The sequence below is a fragment of the Xyrauchen texanus genome, chromosome 46 (assembly GCF_025860055.1).
Source record: "Xyrauchen texanus isolate HMW12.3.18 chromosome 46, RBS_HiC_50CHRs, whole genome shotgun sequence".
NCBI classification, from domain to species: domain Eukaryota; kingdom Metazoa; phylum Chordata; class Actinopteri; order Cypriniformes; family Catostomidae; genus Xyrauchen; species Xyrauchen texanus.
Window position 1 is genome coordinate 6,691,400 of NC_068321.1, and position 24,036 is coordinate 6,715,435.

Genomic DNA, 24,036 nt, shown 5'->3' on the forward strand with positions numbered 1-24,036 from the left:
AAAAGAGGCTGAAGGAGACTATGGTGACTACTCTGAAGCGGTCACTTGTTGATAGAGGAGTTATAGAGGTAAACACTGAGTTAATCACTCCGAGTGAATCGTTTGTGTCTACTCCTGTTGAGGTTTATAGTGAAAGTGAGACAAAATTTCCAGAGTTGTCTTTGCAAGAGAAGCAACTGTGTTTAGATGCCGTGAAAATTCGTGCAGAACGTGATGATCGCGCTATGAAAGAGCGAGCGGTAGAGAGAGAATTTGAAGAGAGAAAATTAAATCATCAGTTAGCTATGCGGAAAATGGAGCTTGAGTTAGAGAGGGAACGTGAAGAGAGAACATTTCAGTTAGAGAGGGAACGTGACGAGAGAGCGTTTCAGATAAAAAAGTTGGAGTTAGAATTAGCAGCACAGACAGCTGAAGTTTCACAAGCGAATGTGCCTCCTGTTTCACAACAGCATGCAAATGCAAGTGAACCTGTATTTGACGTTCACAGAAATATAAGATTAGTGCCGCCATTTTCTGAAAAGGAAGTGGATAAATATTTCTATCCTTTTGAACGTGTTGCTTTGTCCATGAAATGGCCGAAAAGCTTTTGGACTTTATTGTTGCAGTGTGTGTTTACAGGTAAAGCTCAAGAAGTTTATTCTGCACTCTCTCTGGAACAGAGTGGTGAGTATGATGTGGTGAAATCTGCTGTGTTGCATGCATATGAACTCGTGCCTGAGGCATATCGTCAAAAATTTAGGAATTTGAGGAAAGCTGATGAATGTACTTATGTTGAATTTGCAAGAGGAAAAGAGGACCTATTTGATCGTTGGAGCATTTCAATGAAAGTTACCACTAAGGAGCAATTAAGAGAATTAGTGCTCTTAGAGGAGTTTAAACATTGTGTTCCTCATGCTGTAGCTATGCATCTCACTGAACACAAGGTGAATACACTTTCAGAAGCTGCTATCATGGCTGATGAATTTGTGTTAACCCATTGTGGGTCATTCAGTTCAGTAGGTCTTAAAACCAACAATATGAGTAACTCTTAAGTTTTGCTTTCAACCTAAGACAAAGTCTTATGTGGTGAGTAGGAATAGTAAGACAACAGTGGCTGAACATTCTAGTAAACCTGCACTCTCACGGGACATGGTTTGCTTTTATTGTAAGAAGCTTGGTCATAAAATATCGGACTGCCTTACTCTCAAGAAGAAAGAGAGACTGTCGAAATCTGTTGCTTTGGTTTCTACTTCATCATTGATTATTGACACTTGTGATGAGAAAGATTGTCATTTATCTAGTTCTAGTGATAAATCTGTTGATCAGTGTATAACTTCTGTTGATTATGCACCCTTTATCACTGAGGGAAATGTGTCATTGCCTGGTTCAAACGAAACGGTGCCAGTATGTCTTCTTCGAGATACGGGAGCTGCGCAGTCGTTTCTTTTAGAAGGAATTTTGCCTTTGACTTCTGAAACCGCTACTGGAACTCGTGTATTAGTGCGAGGGTTTGAGATGAGGTTTAGTGAAGTGCCTTTGCATCGAATCCATCTTTCCTCTGCCATTGTATCTGGTGAAGTAGTAGTTGGTGTTCGTCCTGCATTTCCAGTTCCTGGGATTACATTAATTTTGGGAAATTATTTAGCTGGTGAGAATGTTTGGGGAAGGAGTGATGTGGCAGCTCCACCCATAATAGCATCTACACCTAGGAAATCTGATGCTGGAAATTGTAGAGAATTTCCTGATTTGTTTCCAGCTTGTGCAGTTACTCGATCAATGGCTAAACCATTAATTGAAAATGAAGTTGAAGTTCCACTGCATGACACCTTCTTTTATACTGTTCATACAGGTGACTCAGGATCTGATGTGTCCAAATGTCCTGAGCAGAGAGACCTGAAATCCTGTTCTTCGTTGTCTTCTGACCAGAAAGATTCGACAGAGTTGTGACATGAATCTACCGATACATCAGAGGTTCTGTCCACTCCTGAGAAAACCAATGTTGATCTCTCTGATGTTGATTGTCCTCTGACTTCTTTGTTACAGATATCTCGAGAGGATTTGATTAGAGATCAACAGAGCGACGACAGTCTTAAAACCTTATTCTCTGAAGTAGGGTTTAAGAAATGTTCTGATCCTCAGTCTTCTTCGTACTTTCTTGATGATGGTCTGCTTTGTCGGAAAGTGGTGCTGCATGAAGATGTTTCTCTAGAACCTAAAACTCAGATTGTGGTTCCTTTTTCAGTGAGGGAATCTGTGTTGCATCTGGCTCATCAAGGACTTGCTGGTCATACCGGAGTTCGTAAAACGTATGATCGGGTCTTGCAACAGTTCTACTGGCCTAAGGTGAAACGAGATGTGGCAAAACATATTCGATCTTGTCATACATGCCAGATCACCGGTAAGCCAAATCAAAAGTTACCTGTTGCTCTGTTGCAGCCTATTTCCATCGGTTCCACTCCTTTCGAGTATTTGATAGTTGACTGTGTTGGTCCTTTGCCCCGATCTAAGACTGGTCACCAATACCTTTTAACTGTTATGTGCCAGACTACTCGTTATCCTACTGCTTATCCATTAAGGTCCATTACCACAAAATCTGTCTTGAAGGCCCTCACTAATTTCATGTCGCCCTTTGGAATACCCAAAGTTATTCAATCTGATCAGGGTTCGAACTTCATGTCGAAACAGTTCTCAAAAGCCCTGTGTCAACTTCGAGTGAAACACAATATTTCTAGTGCTTATCATCCACAGAGTCAAGGAGTTCTTGAGAGGTTTCATCAAACCCTGAAGTCCCTTTTGAGGTCATATAGTGTGGAACTCGATGCAGATTAGGAAGAAGGTCTGCCATGGATGTTGTTAGCGATACGTGAGGTAATCCAAGAAAGTCTTGGGTTTAGCCCAAATGAATTAGTGTTCGGACATGTAGTGCGAGGACCTACGGCTGTGTTAGCTGAGGAGTGGCGAATGTCTAAACCTTCTGAAAATATTTCAGATTATGTGAGTGGATTCCGGCGTAGATTATATGAGGCACGACCTCTTGCTAAAAAGAAATTGAGTAAGTCTCAAATAAAAATGCAACAACGCTTTGACAGAAAAGCTAAATTAAGAGAATTTCAGGTGGGTGAACAAGTATTGGCTTTATTGTCTCTACCTGCAAATCCATTTCAGGCTAAATTTACAGGGCCTTACGAGATAGTTTAACGTCTTTCCGATAATAACTATCTGTTGAATACTCCTGATCGGAGAAAGAAGGTACAAGTATGTCACAGTAATCTGTTGAAATTGTACATAGCTCCTGTGCGTTCCGTTACTGTTAATGTGGTAAACTCTTGTGATTCTTTTCCAGAATTGTCATCTTCCTTTCGTAGCCCGAGTAAGGATTCTTTGGAGAATGCTGATGGGGATGAGAGTTTTCTTTCTCGAGAAAAAGTTGACGGACGACTTAAAAACTCTGAGATTCTTCTTAATCTGTCCTCCCATCTTTCTTATCTGACAGAGAAGGAGAGGAGTGATGTCACTGAGTTGGTGATGTCATTTCCCTCTCTTTTCCGTGATGTTCCTGGTCGTACTTCTATCATAGAACATGATATCGACATAGGAGCCTCGTGTCCGGTTAAACAGAACGCATATCGAGTCAATCCTTTTAAAAGAGATTTGCTGAAACAAGAGGTGAACTATCTACTTGCTCATGATCTGGCTGAATCTAGTTTCAGTTCATGGAGTTCCCCTTGTGTTCTAGTAAATAAATCTGATGGCTCATATCGATTCTGCACAGATTATCGAAAACTTAATTCTGTTACTAAGCCGGATTGCTTCCCTTTGCCTCGAGTTGATGACTGCGTCGATCATGTTGGCTCTGCCCGATATGTTAGTAAGTTTGATCTCTTAAAGGGATATTGGCAGGTGCCTTTGACTAGTCGAGTGAAAGAATTATCCGCCTTCGTCACACCTGATGTTTTCCTGCAGTATACGGTTATGCCTTTCGGAGTACGAAATGCACCCGCGACGTTCCAGCGTCTCGTAAATCGTATACTGTATGGAATGTCACGATGTGAGGCATATCTTGACGACGTGGTGTTGTATAATTCCTCCTGGTCTGAACATCTTAACCAGATTAAAGAATTATTTTCTCGTTTAGCAAAGGCTAATCTTACCATAAACCTCGCTAAATCGGAATTCGCAAAGGCAACCATTACCTATTTAGGTAAAGTCGTGGGAAACGGTTGTGTAAAGCCTATTGAGACCAAGGTCGAAGCTATCTGTGACTTTCCCGTACCCACCACTCGTCGTGAATTGCGGCGGTTTCTCGGTATGGTGGGATATTATCGGAGCTTCTGCGAAAATTTTGCCAGTGTAGTCTCACCTCTTACCGATTTATTGAGTCCAAAGTTGACTTTTCGGTGGTCTGAGCTCTGTCAACAGGCTTTTGAAAATTGTAAAGCGTTGCTGGCATGTGCCCCTGTTTTAACAGCCCCGGATTTTGAGAAATCTTTTAGCCTTGCAATCGATGCAAGTGCTTGTGGTGCGGGCGCTGTTCTCTTACAGGAGGGTTCGAACAAGGTTCTACATCCTGTAAGTTACTTTTCAAAAAAATGTAATCGACATCAACAGGTATACTCTACCATCGAGAAGGAAGCTCTCGCCCTAGTGTTGGCCGTGCAACATTTTGAGGTATACCTAGGGTCAATCGCTGCACCGATTATCATCTATACGGGTCATAATCCGTTGGTTTTCTTGAATCGAATGAGAAATCGAAATCATGCGATGGAGTCTCATGTTACAACCTTTCCATCTTGAGATTCAACACATCCGAGGAAAAAATAATGTCATAGCTGACACACTTTCTAGAGCATAACCTAATCTCTGCGTGGTTCATTTCTTTTCTTTGCATCTCTAGGGCCCAGAGGTGCTGAAGAATGAAGAGAAGACGACGTTCAGAATGTTATTGCGCTTGTTTTGGGTTGTGCCTAATTGTCTTTTCTTGTTTATGATTTTTAGATTCGTGGCCGAATCTTTTTCTTTTGGAGGGAGGTGTTACGACCCTGCGTTCCGCTTGCTCGCCTGCTGGTGGCGGTTTTGCTCAGAGAGAGCGTGGGAGATTGCACACCCCTGATTCTTCATTGCCCTTAACGCCTTATACCCGCAGGGGGGCGTGGGCGGGCCGTGGGGGCGTGTTTATAATTTTATTACCTTTGTTTTATAACAAATATTCAATCAACTATCATAAACTATGCATCATTTGATAGCTAAAACAATCAAAAATCACGTTCTGAACTTGTTTTTGCAATCAATACACCAGAGAGGAAAGGGTTAAATTAAATGCTGACAGACCGACCCTGTAAATATGAACAAAATGAACGGCAATACTCATCTTTCATCTCCTATGGTTCAGATCAGTTCGGCCGAATCCAAGAAACACCAGCATACATTTCAATGTAAGGGTCTACTCTTCAAAATGCATCCCACTTTTTAATCCAAAACAACAAAAAAATAGGGAAAAAAACGAAACATCCTCCTCAGTTTTCATGAGCTTCCAGTTAGAGTAATCCATCATGTTCACTTTCAATGAAATATCGATTCTAATTTGTATTCCAATGTTCAAAAACCATCTCTCCCCGTAGTTTGGACTGTTTCCGATAAAATGAGCCATTCCCTGTTTCTCTCCTTCAATCACAGGCTCTGTAATGACCAAAATATGAAGGGAGCGCAACAACAGGCTGCGGGACCTGTCACTCTCGCACCTCGATTTTTGATTGGATAAAAGCCACCCAATGTCTGGTCAGCAAAATTTTGATGGATGGGAGTATTAACCAACTAAAACACGATTGCAGTGATTGACAGTTTGCTTAGTTTACCTCAGAAGATCTGTCTAATACATAGGTCTAATACAAGTGTGTCCACTCGTGCGCTCTTCGTCATTTTACGCACAGCGCGCACAGTTTTTACCATTGTTTTGCTACACGGAGCTCGTTTCAATGCACGGATTTATTCTAACATTATATCTAACAATCTACATCATGGATCGTCGACTGAAGAGGAGTTTTTGTGGTGTTGAGAGTGTTTTGGAGGAGGTAATGAGGAGTAGCGACGAAGAACAGCAGAAAGACGCAGAAACAGACATCTTAGACAGAGAGAGCATGGTGTCGAGTGTCGATTCGGCTGAAGAGGACATGTTTCTCCATGGACTCGATCCCGTATTAGATCGGTAAGTTGAAACACATCGTCTTGAGTTTTTATGTTTATGAAGTATTGGCAGTTTTTCTGTTCATATCATGTTTTTGATTATAAAATGACTAGCAAAGACACGAGGCTACACGAGTAGCTAGGTGATAGCTGTATATTATACATAAAGACATAATATTTATATCACACACACACACATTATATTTATGATGCATATAATATAACAAAAATATCTTTATCTTTATCTTTCCTGTCTTTCAGTGGCTTTGGTTTCCAGTTGGTAACAAACCTTGTTAGTGACTGCCTTGGATCAACATAAATACTGTAAATACTATAATTGCTTTTTTTTTCTTTAGTAATTGGATATTTATTATAATTATCAGTTTATTGTAATTTATTTGAGTAAAAACACTGTTGCAATTACAAATGTTGTTTTCTTTTTATATAATTTATTAATTAGTTGTAAAACGTTCACTTTTGAAATGCATACATGAAGTGAGTTTTTTTTGTTTCACTGTTTTTGCTATCAGAATTGTTCAAAATAAAGAGTATTTTGTTAAAATGTTAAAATGTTGTGCTGAAATCATTTTTTCTTGTGTGGTTTGATGAGCAGAACAGTTCTGAATTGATATACATGTATGTAGTATGTAGTGTTTACTCCTTATGTCATTTGGTTACCAGATGTCCATTTGGAGTCTCCAAATGGCCTTTTGGAAAGGACGCCTAGACTTTCCCTGAATAAAAGCTTACAGAAACTACATTTGTGGGAGTATCATCTTCAAATTTGAATCAGAACATGGTCAGACATTCAGTTTTATCTTTATGGTGTTTTCAGGCCTTTAACATAAAAGTCTGATACATTTTTCCCTAAATGAAGTTCATTCATAGAAATCGTGAGTCACTTTCATGTAAATTTGACCTTGTTTTACTCTGTTCCTATGCTACTTTTGAATTAATATGACTCTTGGGTAACAAAGTTTCAAGTGTCTAGTTTAAAAAAATATCAGAGTTATGAATGTGGACCATATGGTTTAGGAGCTACAGACATTTGTATTTGGGTATGTCATTTTCAGAAAATTCTCAAAAATAGGGGTGCTGGTTAAGAGGTTAATTATGAAGAGGATAAAACCTTGGATTGAACATCTCCTCTTCACCTTCGTCCAGAGGATTGACAGCCTCTGGCGAAGTCATTCGAACCTTTGATTTACAGCCCAGACCAGCCTTCTTTTACTCCCCAACTGGATTATGATTTTTCCCCTTTTGATTTGAAACCCTAGACTTTGTTATATTAGGTTATTTGTGATTGTTGAGGACAAATAAAATCTTGCAAGTCATTTTGGTGTACTTGTTTACTTTATGTACGGCCAAAACGAGCTGGCCGTAACGGTCTCAAGTCTTTGCTTTCATGTCTCAAGTCAAGTCACATATATCAAAGTCAACATAATATCAGTTCATTACCAAAAAATGTATTTCGACTCATCCTTTTCTTTAAAAAAAATTAATTAATTTATGGGGCCTAGGTAGCTCAGTGATATAAGAGGCTGGCTACCACCCCTGGGGTTCGCTAATCCAGGGGGTGCTGAGTGACTCCAGTCAGGTCTTTTAAGCAACCAAATTGGCCCGGTTGCTAAGGAGGGTAGAGGCACATGGGGAAACCTCCTTGTGGTCACTATAATGTGGTTCGTTCTCGATGGGGTGCGTGGTGAGTTGAGCGTGGATGCCGCGGTGGACTGCGTAAAGCCTCCGCACATGTCTCCGTGGCAACACGCTCAAGCCATTTGATAAGATGCGCAGGTTGACGGTCTCAGACATGGAGGCAAAGGAGATTTGTCCACTGCAACCCGGATTGAGGCAAATCACTACGCGACCACAAGGACTTAGTCACACTAAGTCACTTACAATGGAAGTGAATGGGGCCTATTTTTAAAGGGTTTAAACAGAAAAGTGAAGCTTATAATTTTATAAAAGCACTTACATTATTTCTTCTGTTAAAAGTGTGTATTATTTGAGCTGTTTATTTAAAAAAAAAAAAAATGTTTAAATTGTAATTTAAAAGTAGAAACATTGGTTGTACCTTTACACAAAAAAGTTTAGTAAGCGATTTTATCATTAAAATCATTTTAACACATTTTGTTTATGTCTTGTGTTGTGGCTATACTTTTGAAACATTTAGTATTTTAATGTTTACTTCCATTGTAAGTGCCTCATTGTAGATTTTTGCTTATTTTAAAGAAAAGGATGGATGAGTCAAAATTACTTTTGGTGGTAATCATTATTATGCCACAAAATATTGTCGATTGAGCTAGCTTGTATTATATTCCATGAACAAGTGCAAAAATAGCACAGTTACTTTAAAAAGCAAGAAGTATGTCACAGACTTGCACCGGTGCCAGTGGTTTATTGACGAGAAAGAAGTCTCTCTTTTTTTAGTACATCCATTCAATTACTGATTAAAGAAAAGAACAGGAAGGATATTAAAAGACACATTCTTTAATGAAAGTGGAGTGTGGGTTCTCCTCTTTAATGGACACAGTACATGGAAGAAATGTTCTGTTTTAATCTCAAGCACTTTTCAACAACAAAGATGGTTTTCCAGGTTTTCATGTACTTCATTTCCAAAAGCTAAATTTAAGCACTTCACGGACCTTGTGCAAACCCTGTAAACAGTGTAGAAAAAAGCACAGTAGGGGTCAAATCAAGCAAAGATTATAATATGTGATGTTTGTCACAAATTTCAACATAAGTTTTGCCTCGATATGGTTTGTCAGTTTTTTTGGTTCTCGATATATCAACATTTTATTTATTGTCCCATCCCTAGTAGCTAGCTAGCTAGCCCATCTAACACGGTAAGTTAAATGCTGCTGAACCATATCTGACATGTAATATTAACAATCTCAATATACCTCAGCCTGTGGGTTTTCTGATGCCTCACACAATTGGACATTGTTGACAAAGCATCAGCAATTTTTGAACCACAGGTTCTACATGTTGCAATCTATTTGGTGCCTTCGATATTGTATTCTTTATATCCAAATTATATTACCTTTGGTATCATATTGACTGTGTCATCCTTGAATGCGCATGTGCGAGGGCATGGTTGAGTGTTCGTTCAGGGGGAGGGAAAGCGGTAAGGATTCATTCCTGAGTGACAATTAGATCTAACAGCTTTTTCATGTTGCAATAATTTGGGAAGAGTGATAAGAGGAGCCCATGCCAGAGCCCTCGGAAGGAGAGAGAGCTACACAGCTATACCACACATTAGTGTTTACAAGCCGTATAGAGTGTATTTTGAATTGATAAAAGAATGGGACATTACCTGAACCCTGCTTCCTCATTCCTACAACGACCAGTCCTGTTACAGCGTGATCTTCAAATGGCTACGGGGCAGCTGTGGCTCAGGTGCTAGAGCGGGTTGGCCACTATTCGCAGGGTTGGCGGTTTGAGTCCTGGCCCACATGACTCCACATGCCGAAGTGTCCTTGGGTAAGATACTGAACCCCAAGTTCTCCCAAGGCAGGCTAGCGCCTTGCATGGCAGCTCTGCCGTCATTGGTGTGTGTGTGTGTGTGTGTGTGTGTGAGCGTGTATTTATCACTTTGTGGGGACCAAATGTCCCCATAAGGATAGTAAAACCCGAAATTTTTGACCTTGTGGGGACATTTTGTCGGTCCCCATGAGGAAAACAGCTTATAAATCATACTAAATTATGTTTTTTGAAAATGTAAAAATGCAGAATGTTTTCTGTGAGGGTTAGGTTTAGGGGTAGGGTTAGGTTTAGGGGATAGAATATAAAGTTTGTACAGTATAAAAACCATTATGTCTATGGAAAGTCCCCATAAAACATGGAAACACAACTGTGTGTGTGTGTGTGTGTGTGTGTGTGTGTGTGAATGTGTGAATGAGTCACAGTGTAAAGCGCTTTGAAAACCGCTAAGGTTACAAAAAGTGCTATTTAAGACCATTTACCATTCAAACTTGGTACTACTCTTGTGGAAGTTGATTGGTTGGTTGTCTGATTGGGAATGTTGAACATGGAAATGCAGATTTAAAAAGCAATTGAATTGTTTATTGGGTAAAATGAATCGTTGATTTACTGCACATTTTAAAATGTACAACTATTATATTTGGTTTTAGAAGCTGTAAAGTCTTTCCAAGTCAGAGGGCTTGAGTTCTAGTCAAGTCACAAGTCATTGTTGTCAAAGTCGAGTCGCAAGTCTTCTTTGATTATGTCGGGTTGATTCGCAAATCAATTTGTGACTCGAGTCCAAGTCAAGTCCAAGTCATGCAACTTGAGTCCACAACCCTGGTTTGTTTTGTGGTGACAGAAACCATTGTCGTAGCATCCTGTTATCATCCATGTAGCTTTTTACAGCTGCGAGACTCCAAAATGTTATCGCTACATTGAAGTGACTCCTGTGTTCCATAATTTATGGGATTCACTCGCACATTTAAATGTGTGTGTCACTCCCAAAATTTTACAGTGTGTACAAACATCGGCATACAGTCGTCATGTTTGCAACCTAGCTGGAAGATGTTTCCTCAGCAACCAGCAGCGACATGTACACCTGGAAAAAGATTGACGTAAGACCTGTGAAATCATTGGGTCCTGAGGTACACTTACATTAGGGATACACACATACATGCATGGACATGTGGATCAGCTTTGGAAGTCATTGTAGCATCTGGTCTGCAGACATTGGCTATAACTACAGTAGACACTATGGTAGGGAGTGTTTTAGTGCTTTCATCTCTAGTTACTTAAAAGTCAGTGGCAATGATCCAATGGATATCAAATTAATTTCTCCCACTGTTCATTATCAATGGGATTTTAATAGTATTCTATGTATATTTAATGAATCCACTCCATGCTGTCTGGATTTATTTTCACTATGATCAACACCCTAAAAGAATACTTAGATCAAGTTGACTAAGTCTCCAGATCATGACAGCTTGCCATCATCTTGACGTTTTTCCGAACTTTGATTGATCTTTGATATTACGAACAAAACATATGGCTTTGACCTAGATTTGGCCTATATCTGATGTTTCTGGTCTTTTCAAGAGTTGAAAAGTAGACTTAAGCTTTTACTTGTTAAAATTGCAAGTGTGTAAACATCCAGCAATGGTTTCTTTACCTCTGTTGGATTTATGTGATGAATTCTAATGATGTGAGACCTTTGGCCAAATGATATAATGCTTGTCCTGAAAGGCTTCTTGAAGAAACAAGTTTTTTGATGTGCTCCTTGTTTTTTTAAGTTGCTTTAGGTCTTTTGGATCCCTCTTTGAATGGTGTTAACTCTAAAATGGAACATCAAGGCACTGCTATGTTTCCAAGGGGACAACCCATGCAAGTTTCACACAAGAGAAGTGCCCCGGTCAACAATGCGTAATGTGTTTCCATTGTGGAAATCTGAACAAAAGAGACTCCATGTTTTATAGAAATGTCTGTTGATACCTTTGGCTTATAGATAGGGTGACCATACATCCTCTTTTTCCCAGACAAGTCCTATTTTTCAGACCTTAAAGAAGCATCTGGCCGGGATTTCTACATTTGCGAAAATGTCCAGGATTCAGCTTTAGTTGCATTATAATGTGCTTATGGTCAAATACTTCAATGTGTGTGTGCGCATATTTGCATTGCTTTAACCCCTCTTTGTGAGTCCCGCCTTTTCGCACACCAATTGATCAATTATAAGAGGCTTGCAGCAACTATTGTCCAAATTCCTGCCTGTCAATCTCTCCGCGAATCTCTGTTTTGTTCGGCATCATACAAATTCTAGACAGTAGCAGCAAATGACAGCTGAGTTGAATCAATACCCAAAATAAAGTGCAAATTTACAGAAGATTTGCATAAAGAATTCCCATGCTTTCATCCAGGTCGAGATCCATGCAAGCAGAATGTATGACATGGAAAGATGGCATTTATGTGTCAGTTGCTAATAAAGGTGCAAGTGATTTAGAAGCACACATTAGTTCTGCCAAGCATAAAGGGTCAGCAAAAGGTGAAAGTTCATCAGGTAAATTAATGGACTACTTTTTGCGACCAGGTAAATCGTCATTACTTTGCTTCATTTTCCATGGCCATTCAAAATAATAGTAATAGTAAATTAAGGTACACTCATGGCATCAAATATTTTATTTTAGTACATGGACATTCAAAAGAATGTTGGACATTTTTATTTATTACGTTATGCTAATAGAGTGTCTTTTTCACTATATTAAAGTTTGCATTCATAGTAACACTGTTTTGAATCCTGTTATTCCCCCACAATCCCCAAAACACCTGGCAAAAACAAAAATGGAAAACCAGAATACGGTCACCCTACTTAGAGATCAACATTTTATAAATTAGCATAGATTATCAACATAATGAAATGTTGAAGTTATGTGCAATAGTACTTCTCATGTCCAGAACACTTCTATATGAGTACAACATTTTTACAAGTATTTATTTATTTTGTTGTATTGTGCCTTAATTACGCTGTAATGGCTTAACTTCTGATATTTTTCAGCTTAATGTTGTTGTGCCTTGGATTTTCTGTTGTGTTAGGATAAGCTTATTTCTGTTGTGTTGTGGTTTAATTTTTATTGCGCTATGGCTTTTCAGTTGTGTTGTGTCTTATTTTGGTTGTTTTGTGCCTTGTTTCAGTTGTATTGTGGCTTAATAGTGTTGGGCTGTGGCTTTTCAATTTTGTTGTGGCTTATTTCCATTGTACTGTAGCATAATTTTGTTTTGCTGTGGTTTTTCGTTTGTGTTGTAGCTTAATTTTGTTGCTATGTACCTTTTCAGTTGTGTTGTGGCTTTTATTTTGTTGTGCTGTGGCTTTATAATTGTTGTTGCTTATTTCAGTTGTGTTGTGGCTTAATTTTGTTTTGGCTTTTATTTTGTTCAAACGTATCTATTCGCTTCAGAAAACATAAATTGATCGACTGGAGTTGTGTGGATTACTTTTATGCTGCTTAAATATGACTTTTGGAAAGTCGAGGAGCTTGCACAGTGTGCTTCTTTTTAAGGACTAACAGAGCTCTATCTTCTAAAAAATCTTTATTTGTGTTCTGCTGAAGAAAGAAAGTCATTCACATCTGGGATGGCATCAGGGTAAGTGAATAATGAAATAATACATTTTTTTGGGTGAACTATTCCTTTAAATTTGTTGTGGTATGCTTAATGTTGTAGGGTTGTGACTTAATTTTGTTGTTCTGTGGCTTTTTGGTTGTGTTGTGTCTCAGTTTTGTTGTGCTGTGACTTTTTAGTTGTGTTGTGGCTTATTTCTGTTGTGGCTCAGTTTTGTGTTGTGGCTTAACTGTGTTGTGTTGTGGTTTAATTTAGATGTGATGTGGCTTAATTGTTTTGTGCTGTGGCTTTTCTGTTGTGTTATGCTAAGATTATTTCTGTGGCCTATGCCACAAAAGCAGGATTATGCAGATAGCTAGATACATTTAAACTTAGTTTAAGCAAACTCTGAATTTGCGGTACCAGTAAAGAGGACAGGCGTTTATCTGGTTTCCTCGCCATAGTAACATACGCTAATCGGCTAACCTGCTCTGAGGCAGGCTCTTATGTTCCTGATCAGAGACCTCATCCAGACTCTGGACCAATCAGCTGTGAGCAAAGTGACAGTCATTCCCCCCAGTGTTTCTCACCCCAATTTAAAGTGCAATTCAATGAGACAATTTTATAAATGTACAAAATAAGCTATTTATGCTAATTATTTATTGCAAGAAATATATTTTTGGCAGGCTTGCATTTGTTTAAAGATACACATTTTTCCAAATAATTTTCACTGGCCATAAAATATGTATGAATAAATAAACCTAAAATAATTAAATACATTCAAGTAAGATATTAATACAATATCAATAATGATCTACTTACTTTAAAAATTTTTAACTTACTCACTTCACAATATACTGATATATCAGATTTGTGTGAATGCCTCCAAAATCCCTTAATTAGATTGTACTGTAGCTTAATTTGGTTGTTTTGTGTGACTTCTCTGGTGTTATTTGATTTACATTTTGTTGTGGTTTATTTTAATTAAATAAACCACAACAGAGGTGTTATGTGACTTTTTGATAGTGTTGTGGATTTTATCCATTGTGTTGTGACTTAATTTGGTTGTGTTGTAGCTTAACTGTGTTGTTCTGTGGCTTTTTGTTTGTACGGTGGCTTAATGTGGTTGTTCTGTGGCTTTTAATTGTGTTGTGGCTTAATATTCTTGTGTTGTAGCTTTTTGGTTATGTTGTGTCTTAATGTCAGAATAAGAATCAGAATCAGCTTTATTGCCAAGTATGCTTACACATGCAAGGAATTTGTCTTGGTGACAGGAGCTTCCAGTGCACAACAATGCAACCAATAATCCTCTCAGCAGTCCGAACTATCTTCTGATATCTGATTTCATAGCTGCACCAAACCAGACAGTTATTGAAGTGCAAATGACAGACTCAATGACTTTTTTAATGCAGTCAATGCGTGTCTTCCACTTCGGGTCCTGTGAGATGGTAGTGCCCAGGAACATGAATGACTCCACTGCTCCCACAGTGCTGTTTAAAATGGTAATGGGGGTCAGTGTTGGGGTGTTCCTCCTAAAGTCCACAATCATCTCCACTGTTTTTGCACCAGTGAGCCAGCCGTTCAACCTCCTTTCTGTATGCAGACTCATCGTCATCTCGGATGAGGCCGATGACAGTGGTGTCATCTGCAAACTTCAGGAGCATGACAGAGTGGTCCTGGGTGGTGCAGTCTTTGGTGTAGAGGGAGAAGAGTAGTGGGGAGGGCACACATCCCTGGGGGGCACCAGCCAATTTTCCCAGTCTCACAAGCTGCTGCCTGTCCGTCAGAAATCTGGTAATCCACTGACAGATAGACATGGGAACAGGGAGTTGGTTTAACTTAGTCCGGAGTATAGCTGGGATGATGGTGTTGAAAGCCGAACTGATGTCCACAAAAAGGATCCTTGCATATGTCTCCGGTCTGTCCAGATTTTGCAGGATATGATGCAATCCCATGTTGACTGCATCATCCACAGACCTGTTTGCACAATAAGCAAATTAAAAGGTATCTAAAAAGGGTCCAGTGATGTCCTTTAGGTGGACCAACACCAGTCTCTCAAATGAATTCATGACCACAGACATCAGGGTGACAGGTTGAGTAGCAGGAGGGGGGGTTGCAGGAGGTATTAATGTGATCCAGTGATCTATTGATGAGCTGTGTGAAGATGGGGGCAAGTTGGCTAGCACAGGATCGAAGGCACGCTGGTGAGATGCCATCTGGGCCTTAAGCCTTCCTCGTCTTTTGCTTCCAAAAGACACAACACACATAATCTTCAAAGATCTTGATTGCAGTTTGAGTAGCAGGAGGGGGGATGAGGGGGGTTGCAGGAGGTGTTAATGTCTGTGTGAAGTGAAGGTCAGAGTGGGTGTGTGGTGTGAGATTGGGACTTTCGAATCTGCAGTAGAACACGTTCAGGTCATCAGCCAGTCATTGGTCCGCCACAGGGTTGGGGTAGGAGTCCTGTAATTAGTAAGTTGTTTTAGGCCACTCCACACTGATTCAGGGTCATTGGCTGAAAATGTATTTTCCAGCTTTTCAGAGTAAATTCTTTAGCCACTCTTATATCCTTATTCAGTGTGTTCCTGTCTTGATTGTACAATACTTTATTCCACCCCTGTAAGCATCCTGTTTGGCCTGACGAAGCTGTGTGATTTTGCTAATGTGGTTGTTCCACTGTGTTTTGGCTTAATTTGATTGTGCTTGTGCTTTCCGTTGTGTTTCAGAGCTTTTGTTGTTTCATCCACTTCAGGACCCCAGAAGAAATTAAATTGATAGAGAAACAGCATTTTTTTAATCAAAGGTTTTAGAACACCTTTCTGGACCATTCTTGCCCTATTTTATCCCAGATTGGAGAATAGCAAATGAAACTATCTAGTACAATGATATCACTTTAAACTTTAGTCCATGTGTTGTCTACTCCTTGTATAGAGGCCTCTTTGAGAGAAAATGATCAAACCAACAGAGCACATCAGCCAACAGAACCTTTTTTAACATCCATCTGTCATCCAGAGTTGTATTTTATTCCTCTCTCACTCTTGCTCTTTCTCTTTGTTTTCTGTAAGAATTGGCAGTCATCTTACAGCTCTTTTTGGGACATGGGATTAATAGCATGCCCAGGCTCTCTAAAATAGCCAAAAGGCACATATAACAGCTGTGTATGCAAATGGCCTATTGTGTTTTTAGTAACTTGCTTTAATTCAGCTTTGTTTGCCATGGTGATTCAAGAGTGGATGTTGGGGTGTAACTTTATTGTGCTTGGATAAGAAGTGAGAATTGTCCTGGACTGTATTTGCGTGTCTGTGTGCTCGTGGGTGTGTGTGGTTACTGTGAACTCTTCTGGTTTGAATGAGTCTGTCCTTTCGTTCCTGAAGGTGTGAATAGCATTCACGGGAAGCTGAGGGATCACGCACAGTGTGACTGTTTCTGGACTAGATTTTAAGCACTCAGTTACCTGGCTTTACTCAACAAACTGTTGTCTGTGGCACAATTGTTCATTCATTAAGTCTCAGCTTCAATCTTCCTTTCTAGTTTGGTGTTTTTATATGTGTTGTTCAGACACAGCTGCCTGCCCCATGTGTTCGGAATGGTTTTAGTACTTTTTGGAATTTTGACATTCTACTGACATCGATTGTCTCATGTGAATGGACGGTAAGCATTACAGGCATCACAGTAACTATTACTTTACAGACATAAAGTATGTCCTGAAATCAAATCTCATCTGAATTGGTTTTAAGAATAATGTGAAAATCTCCCATTGATTTGCTTTGGTAAAATGTTTGGCATTCAAAATCTGACGGTAATTACAGCATTGTTATATTTGGAAAAGGAATTGTGATTGGACATTCTTTTTGCATTTATTTGCATTTTGAATTGTGAATGATCTTTTGTTGCATCTATTTAACCATCAATAACTGCAAAGACGGTGTTGCATTTTGTGCATTATTCTCATGTACAGCCGACAAAAATAAGACTTGTGTTGAGTGATATGATTTTAGAGGTGGCTACAAAGTATTATTTCACTGCGCCATTTCATTATCAAAGCCTAAATCCAGAGCTTACCTTGATTAACCATCTGGGGTCTGAGGGTGTTTTGGGCCCTGGGGAAGTTTTGACATGCCTTGACATTTGTGCTTTTTTCAGTTGCTTGAAAATATATTAATGGCTAAAGTCTGATAACACTGTATTCAGCACAAACTGGGCTACAATAATATATGAGCAACATGTGTGTACATGTTTGTATTTTTGAGAAAATAAAGTTTAGGCATGTTTTTGAAAAAACTAAGATGTTAAGTGATTGAAATAAGGCCAGATAACACATACTAAACATAAGATGTTTGAGAACTGGATCTTGCAGCCTAGAGTTTTTGCTACAAAATGATGTGAAAACCATCCTGATCACTCATTCATACAAAACAATTTAGTCATTTAACTTTTGTAAGACACTTTTAGTGTTAGAAAGGTCATATGCAAGGAGGTGTGAATTAACATGAATATTGATGTAATTCACACCTGAAGAGACAAAGACCCCTCTCCTGTGTCTATCAATGAGGAATGTGACAGAAAGAGAATGAATGTGAGGAGACTTAATGATCAAAATCAAGTTAAGTTAAAAGAAGTAATCTGACTATACATTTTCTTTACATAAATTCTTTACTTAATTTTAGACCTACACTACCATTTAAAAGAAGTCTCTTCTGCTCACCATGGCTGCATTGATTTGATCCAAAATACAGTAAAACAGTGATATTGTGAACTTTTTTTTACAATTTCAAAGAACAGTTTTTATTTGAATGTATTGTAAAATGCAATTTGTGATCAAAGGGGAATTTTCAGCATCATTACTGCAGTCTTCAGTGTCATATGATCCTTCAGAGTCATATGATCCTTCAGAAATCATTATAATATGCTGATTTTCTAAAATGGGCATATTTAAAGTGAATTTGACACATTTACACCCAAACAAATATTTGCAAGCACAAGCTTTGTTGATGATAATGAGGTAGCTTAAACACTAGATAAAATTTTATCTAAACATTCATATTATTTTTATGCCATATTACATATCATATTTATATCATACAGCATACAATTTAAATACCTGCTTTAGCCGAAACAGCATTTAAATGTAACTAAACTTGCTTATTAGGACATATTTCAAATTTATATACACTGAATCCTGGCTGGCAAGTCTGGAAATAGTCCCACTGGTAAAAAATGTACATGTTTATATAAAATAGCATGTCAACTAATGTAAGTAAAACTAATTTACTTACTCATCCGAAATTGTATCCTCTGCTGATCAAGTCACTCGTCAAAATGCAAACATTCATCGCAGTCCCGCTCTTCTTCTGAGGAAAATGTTAACTCCATCACTTTCCAGGAGTTTCCTCGCTTGTGTATTGTGCGATCTTCCAGAAAAGTGAATGAACTTGTTGTTTTTAAGACACAGTCAGGGGCGTTTAACATTTGCCTTGATCGCCTCAGCACATTACCGTATGAATACGTCCTCTGCCCATGGATGTGAACACATAGGGATAATTAGCTGAGCCATGAGAAACTGTACATCTCTTTGTTTCATACAGATTTAATTGCAGGAGAATATTTGCTTTAAATTTGAATTGTTTCATTTAAAAGTAGACATTTTAAGCTTTCTTTAGACATATGTTTTATGTTTGTGTGATAAGTATTCACAGAGTTTCAGTTTTTTATTTTACAAAAGTACAAGGTTTTGTTGTTATTGTGAGTGTACACAAATAAAAGTAGACCCTTTATAGTCTCTAATGATGTCTTACATGTATCTATATGCCCCAAAATGATTTTAATTTGTTTCCGCTGTAATGATGAAAAAATCCAGCAGGATGCGCCAGTGCGTCCATCGACCCCAGAGGGTGAACACATGAGCAGCTTACAAGAAGTCTGCAGTTTTTTTATTTGTAAGCTTAGAGGCCTGTAGCATGAAAGTTGCTGAATGAACTTAGGGTTTCAGGATTGGTTTCAGTTTAACAAATTCAAACCAATCCAATCAGGCTTAATTGGTACCATTATGCAGCTCATTAACTTTCTCTGTGAACTCTTCAATCCTGACTTTATGATTAGCTTACGATCTCATGCACATGAATGAGTGACGTATGCCAAGCACAACCAATCATGTGAGTGAACTCAATAAGACATTTACACAACAAGAAATTACAGTGGCTGCTAAGAAATCTCAAGAGAACTGTTGCAAACTAATTATTATTGTGATAAAAAAATATATAAAACAGCTGGTTAACAATACACCGTTAACAACACACAGGCTTATTCATTTTAAAAGCTTAAATTTATTTAAAATATAAAATCTTTATATTTATTGAATTGAAAACTTTAGATATCATTCAAAACTATTACAAATAATTATAGGTTACTATTGATTACAAAATTAATAGAGACTATTAAAATGAATATTCTCCCTAAGTTTGTTTTCCTTTTTCAAAATCTATCAGTTAAGTGTATCAAAAAGTGTTTTAGACAATGGAATAAACTACTTTGTAAATATATATGGGATTAAAGGATACCTGAAATTAGTCTTAACATTTTTAAGTTGTCAAAAAGGCTGGGGGGACTAGAATTCCCAAATGTAATAAATTATTATAAAGCTGCCCAAATTCAGCCTATATAACAATAATATAGAACAAATAATCAAAAGTGAATTGGAGGAAGATGGAAATGTATCAAATGGGGGAACCTATTAGTTTTATTATTATTATTACTCAAACAGAGCAACAAATTGAAATCAATAAATCATATTTGTATTAATAGTTCTTTTAGACAAATAGTACAATTAAGAAAGACATAGTTCATTTGCAAGAAATTGCTAAAGATCCTGATTTTATGCCAAATACATTCGATAATACGTTTAAGTTTTGGGCAGATAGAGGTCTAAAAAGATATCAGCAACTGTTCACTAATAAAGGAATGGATACCTTTTCAAACCTAGCAAAAAAAGTATGAGCTTCAAAATTCACATTTATTTATTTACAGGTAAGAAGATATTTATTTACAGAAGTTAAAGTAAAAGAAATAAAAAAGGAAAAGCATCCAAAAATAAATTATATATTTGATACATACAAAATGGGACTTTTAAAGAATGCACTCGAAAGAGATTTACAGAACACTCTGTATTAAATTATATGTAGGTGGGAGGATGAATTGAAAAAAGAAATTAGTCAGCAAGACTGGGAAGAAATATCATATTCATAGCATATTACTCAATCCAGTGTTTGGAGGGAATCTGCTTGGAAGATACAAATGTGATTATTTTATAACACCTGTTATTCAGAGTTAATACAATAGCTGGTAAGGCTATATTGGAAGGCTTTGTTTGGAAAATGCTAATGAAGCAATGTATTGTTACATATTGTTTTGTTTTCTTCCTAAGAAGTAAATAAATGCATATTGAGAGGAAAAAAATATATATTTAGAGTCAAATTTCAGCACACTCAAAATCATTCTTTTAAAAACACTGCTATTTCCTTCTGAAAATGTAAATCTAATCTAGTAAATTACAGTTTGCACGGTGTATGAACCAAGTATGCATTATACAACCAGAGCACAATACTTTATCCCACCATGCAATCTACTCTACTTGACCACTGCATAAACACTGTGCAGTATGCAGTGTGCTTGTATTCCATTCTCAACATAGACTGTGAGAACGAGTGGCAGATTGGCCCGCTCAGTAAATTGAATGAAAGAGGGGCTGCTGCTTGTAAATCCAAATTTAAAATTAGAAACTGGCACTTCTGTTTTCAGAAGTGTCACACAATACCTTGTGTCTTTGCCAAACTACTGCCACAAATTATTTGGCACTGGTTAAGAAGTCACATATGGGTGGTAACTTCCTTTTAGCGTGTCAAGTTTTTACCACAGCAGCTACTGTAGATATGACTGTTTCTCATTAATCATGTATTTATTTGAAAAACACATGCTACATTTTGTATCCAATAACATGAGCACTAAAATAACATGCTTTGTTCTTTTTGTTCCCAACAGTTAGAATAGAGCCAGACTTTGTATCTCCCATCCATGTGAAGAAATTGTTTTGCCATATCTTCATCTCACCCTGCCGTAATTCATTTTTCCAGACTCATATATTTTTTCCCCCTCCATAAGTAAAAAGTTATTGTAGGCCTGTATATTTTTTTTTTTTATTCTTTTCCCAATATGTGTAAAAGTATATGCTATCAAGTAGGCTTTTATATGATATAATATGGTTAAGTTTGACCAGTAAGGGAGTCTCTAGGGTGAGCGAAAGTGAAATAATTAAAGCTAAAAGCATTACTTTCCCAGTTACAAGGCCACTGGATTTTTGGATTTCTAGAGTGCTAGCTAAGCAGTAGCACGTCATTTCATGTCTGTTGCTTCAGTTAAATCATGCACACATGCCAGGAGAGTGCATTAACAGAGTAAATTAAATTGCATTTGAATCTCACCCATTTACCAACTAAAATGCAATCTGTAATCCTACTTGTTATATTGACATCTAAAAATCCTTTCTTTGTTGGAATAATATTTGAAAGAAGCCTTTCTCAGTTGAAAAAAGGTAGTTTTAAGTCCCCGCTGTGGCAAAGCACATGATCTCATTAATTTTCAATAAGAATAGAGCGACTTCCAGCTACCTAAGGTGACAGTGACCATTGGCAATAGGATGTGGGCATGTCTAGCTACACGACAAGGAGAGCAACAAAGAACGACATGCCGTAGTGACTACCAATGGAAGTGAAAACAGTGTAGCTCGAGTACAGGTGAAAAGGAGACATTTTTAGTGTTACGCTTACTGATTTTACGGTTCTATGTGATTTTTCTGTAACCACATACACTGATGAAGCAAAACTTTATGACCACCTGCCTAATATGCTGTTGGTCCTCCATGTGCCACCAAAATAGCACCGACCCACTGAGGCATGGATTCTACAAGACCCCTGAAGTTGTCCTGTGGTATCTGGCACATTAGCAGTATATCCTTCAGGTCCTGTAATTTGCAAGTTGGAATCACATTAGATCGAACTTCTTGGTCCAGCACATCCCACAGATGCTCAATCGGATTGAGATCTGGGGAATTTGGAGGCCAGGGCAACACCTTGAACTCTTCATCATGTTCCTCAAACCATTCCCAAACAATGTGTGCAATGTGGCAGGGCGCATTTTTCTGTTGAAAGAGGCCACTGCCATCAGGGAATACCATTGCCATGAAGGGGTGTACCTGGTCTGCAATGATGTTTAGGTAGTTGGCTCGTGTGAAATTGACATCTACATGAATGGGTGGGTGCAGGGTTTCCCAGCAGAACATACCCAGAGCATCACACTCCCTCCACTGACTTGTCATCTTCCCAGAGTGCATCCTGGTGCCATCACTTCCCCAGTTAAATGTCACACACGTACATGGCCATCCATGTGATGTAAAAGAAAACTGAACTCATCGGACCAGATGACCTTCTTCCACTGCTCCAAGGTTCAGTTCCAACACTCACATGCCCATTGTAGACACTTTCGACAGTGGACAGGGGTCATCATGGGCACTCTGACCGGTCTGTGGCTACACAGCTCCATACACAGCAGGTTGTGATGCATTGTCTGTTGTGACACATTCCTCATGCATTAAGAAGGACCTATTATGCTTTTTGGGATTTTACCTTTCCTTTAGTGTGTAACATAGCTCAGTGTTTCCCAACCACTGTGCGTGTGCTGCGGAAAATTATCAAATTCCACAAAATAAATAAATGCATGAAAAAAATTATAATTTCAGGGATCGTAACTCCTCACATTTCGGAGAAATTCACCTATAGAAACGTTTGGTTACGTATGTAACCTCCGTTCCCCGAGGGAGGGAACGACACGTTGTGTCGGAGAAGCGACACTAGGGGTCTCTCTTGAGCGCCGATATTCACCTCTGATCTTATTGAAAAGGGCCAATGGGAGTTGGCAGTCAGTATTTGCATACCCCGCCCCTGGACATACGGGTATTTAAGCGGGGCAAATACGGGAGTTCATTCAGGATTTTTCTGAGGAGCCGGAAATGGTCTGGCCACAACAGTGGCTCGGTTCAGTGACATGGCGGAGGAAAGACACAACGTGTCGTTCCCTCCCTCGGGGAATGGAGGTTACATACGTAACCAAACGTTCCCCTTCTGTCGCTCTCTCCACGTTGTGTCGGAGAAGCGACACTAGGGGACCCATTCCAATCTTGCCATGCGCTGAACTTTGTACGTGGACCGCCGATACAGAGGCGGGCAGGGATTTCATCCAGTGCCATGCATCGTCTGTACCTGGCTGCATGTACCCTTCCCCAATGCCCCATAAGAACATCAGAGTACTTCTAGTTACCCTGGGAGGGGAACAAGGCGATGTTTGCCAACATGGGAACGGGCCAGCCTGGCTGGGCCTCTTTTCTCTCTATGTTTCTCGCATAGAGCAATCATGGCCGGGGCCCTTACACGCATATAGGGAAGGGGGTCTTACCCAGACCCTGCGGAGACCACACCTGCCCTTTTTCTTGGGGAGGAAAAGTGGTAGACACGTCACACGTCCGTCATGTGGAAAGTATGGTGCGGTGGTAGATCCAGCCTCGAAAGGGGGGAGTTGCTACAGCACATGACCGAGGCAGCTGTAACTGCCTAAGGGAGACACGGGGGTCCACTCGTAAGGGGACAGAACCGTGGAATTACACACAGGGGGAGTCCGAACAGGAGGCCTTCTTATTTTACCTGTGGAGCCCCTATACCAGTACGGGGTGGCCATCAGGGTACCCGCAGTGGCTTGGGTCGGCGAGTTCCTCCGCTGAACCGC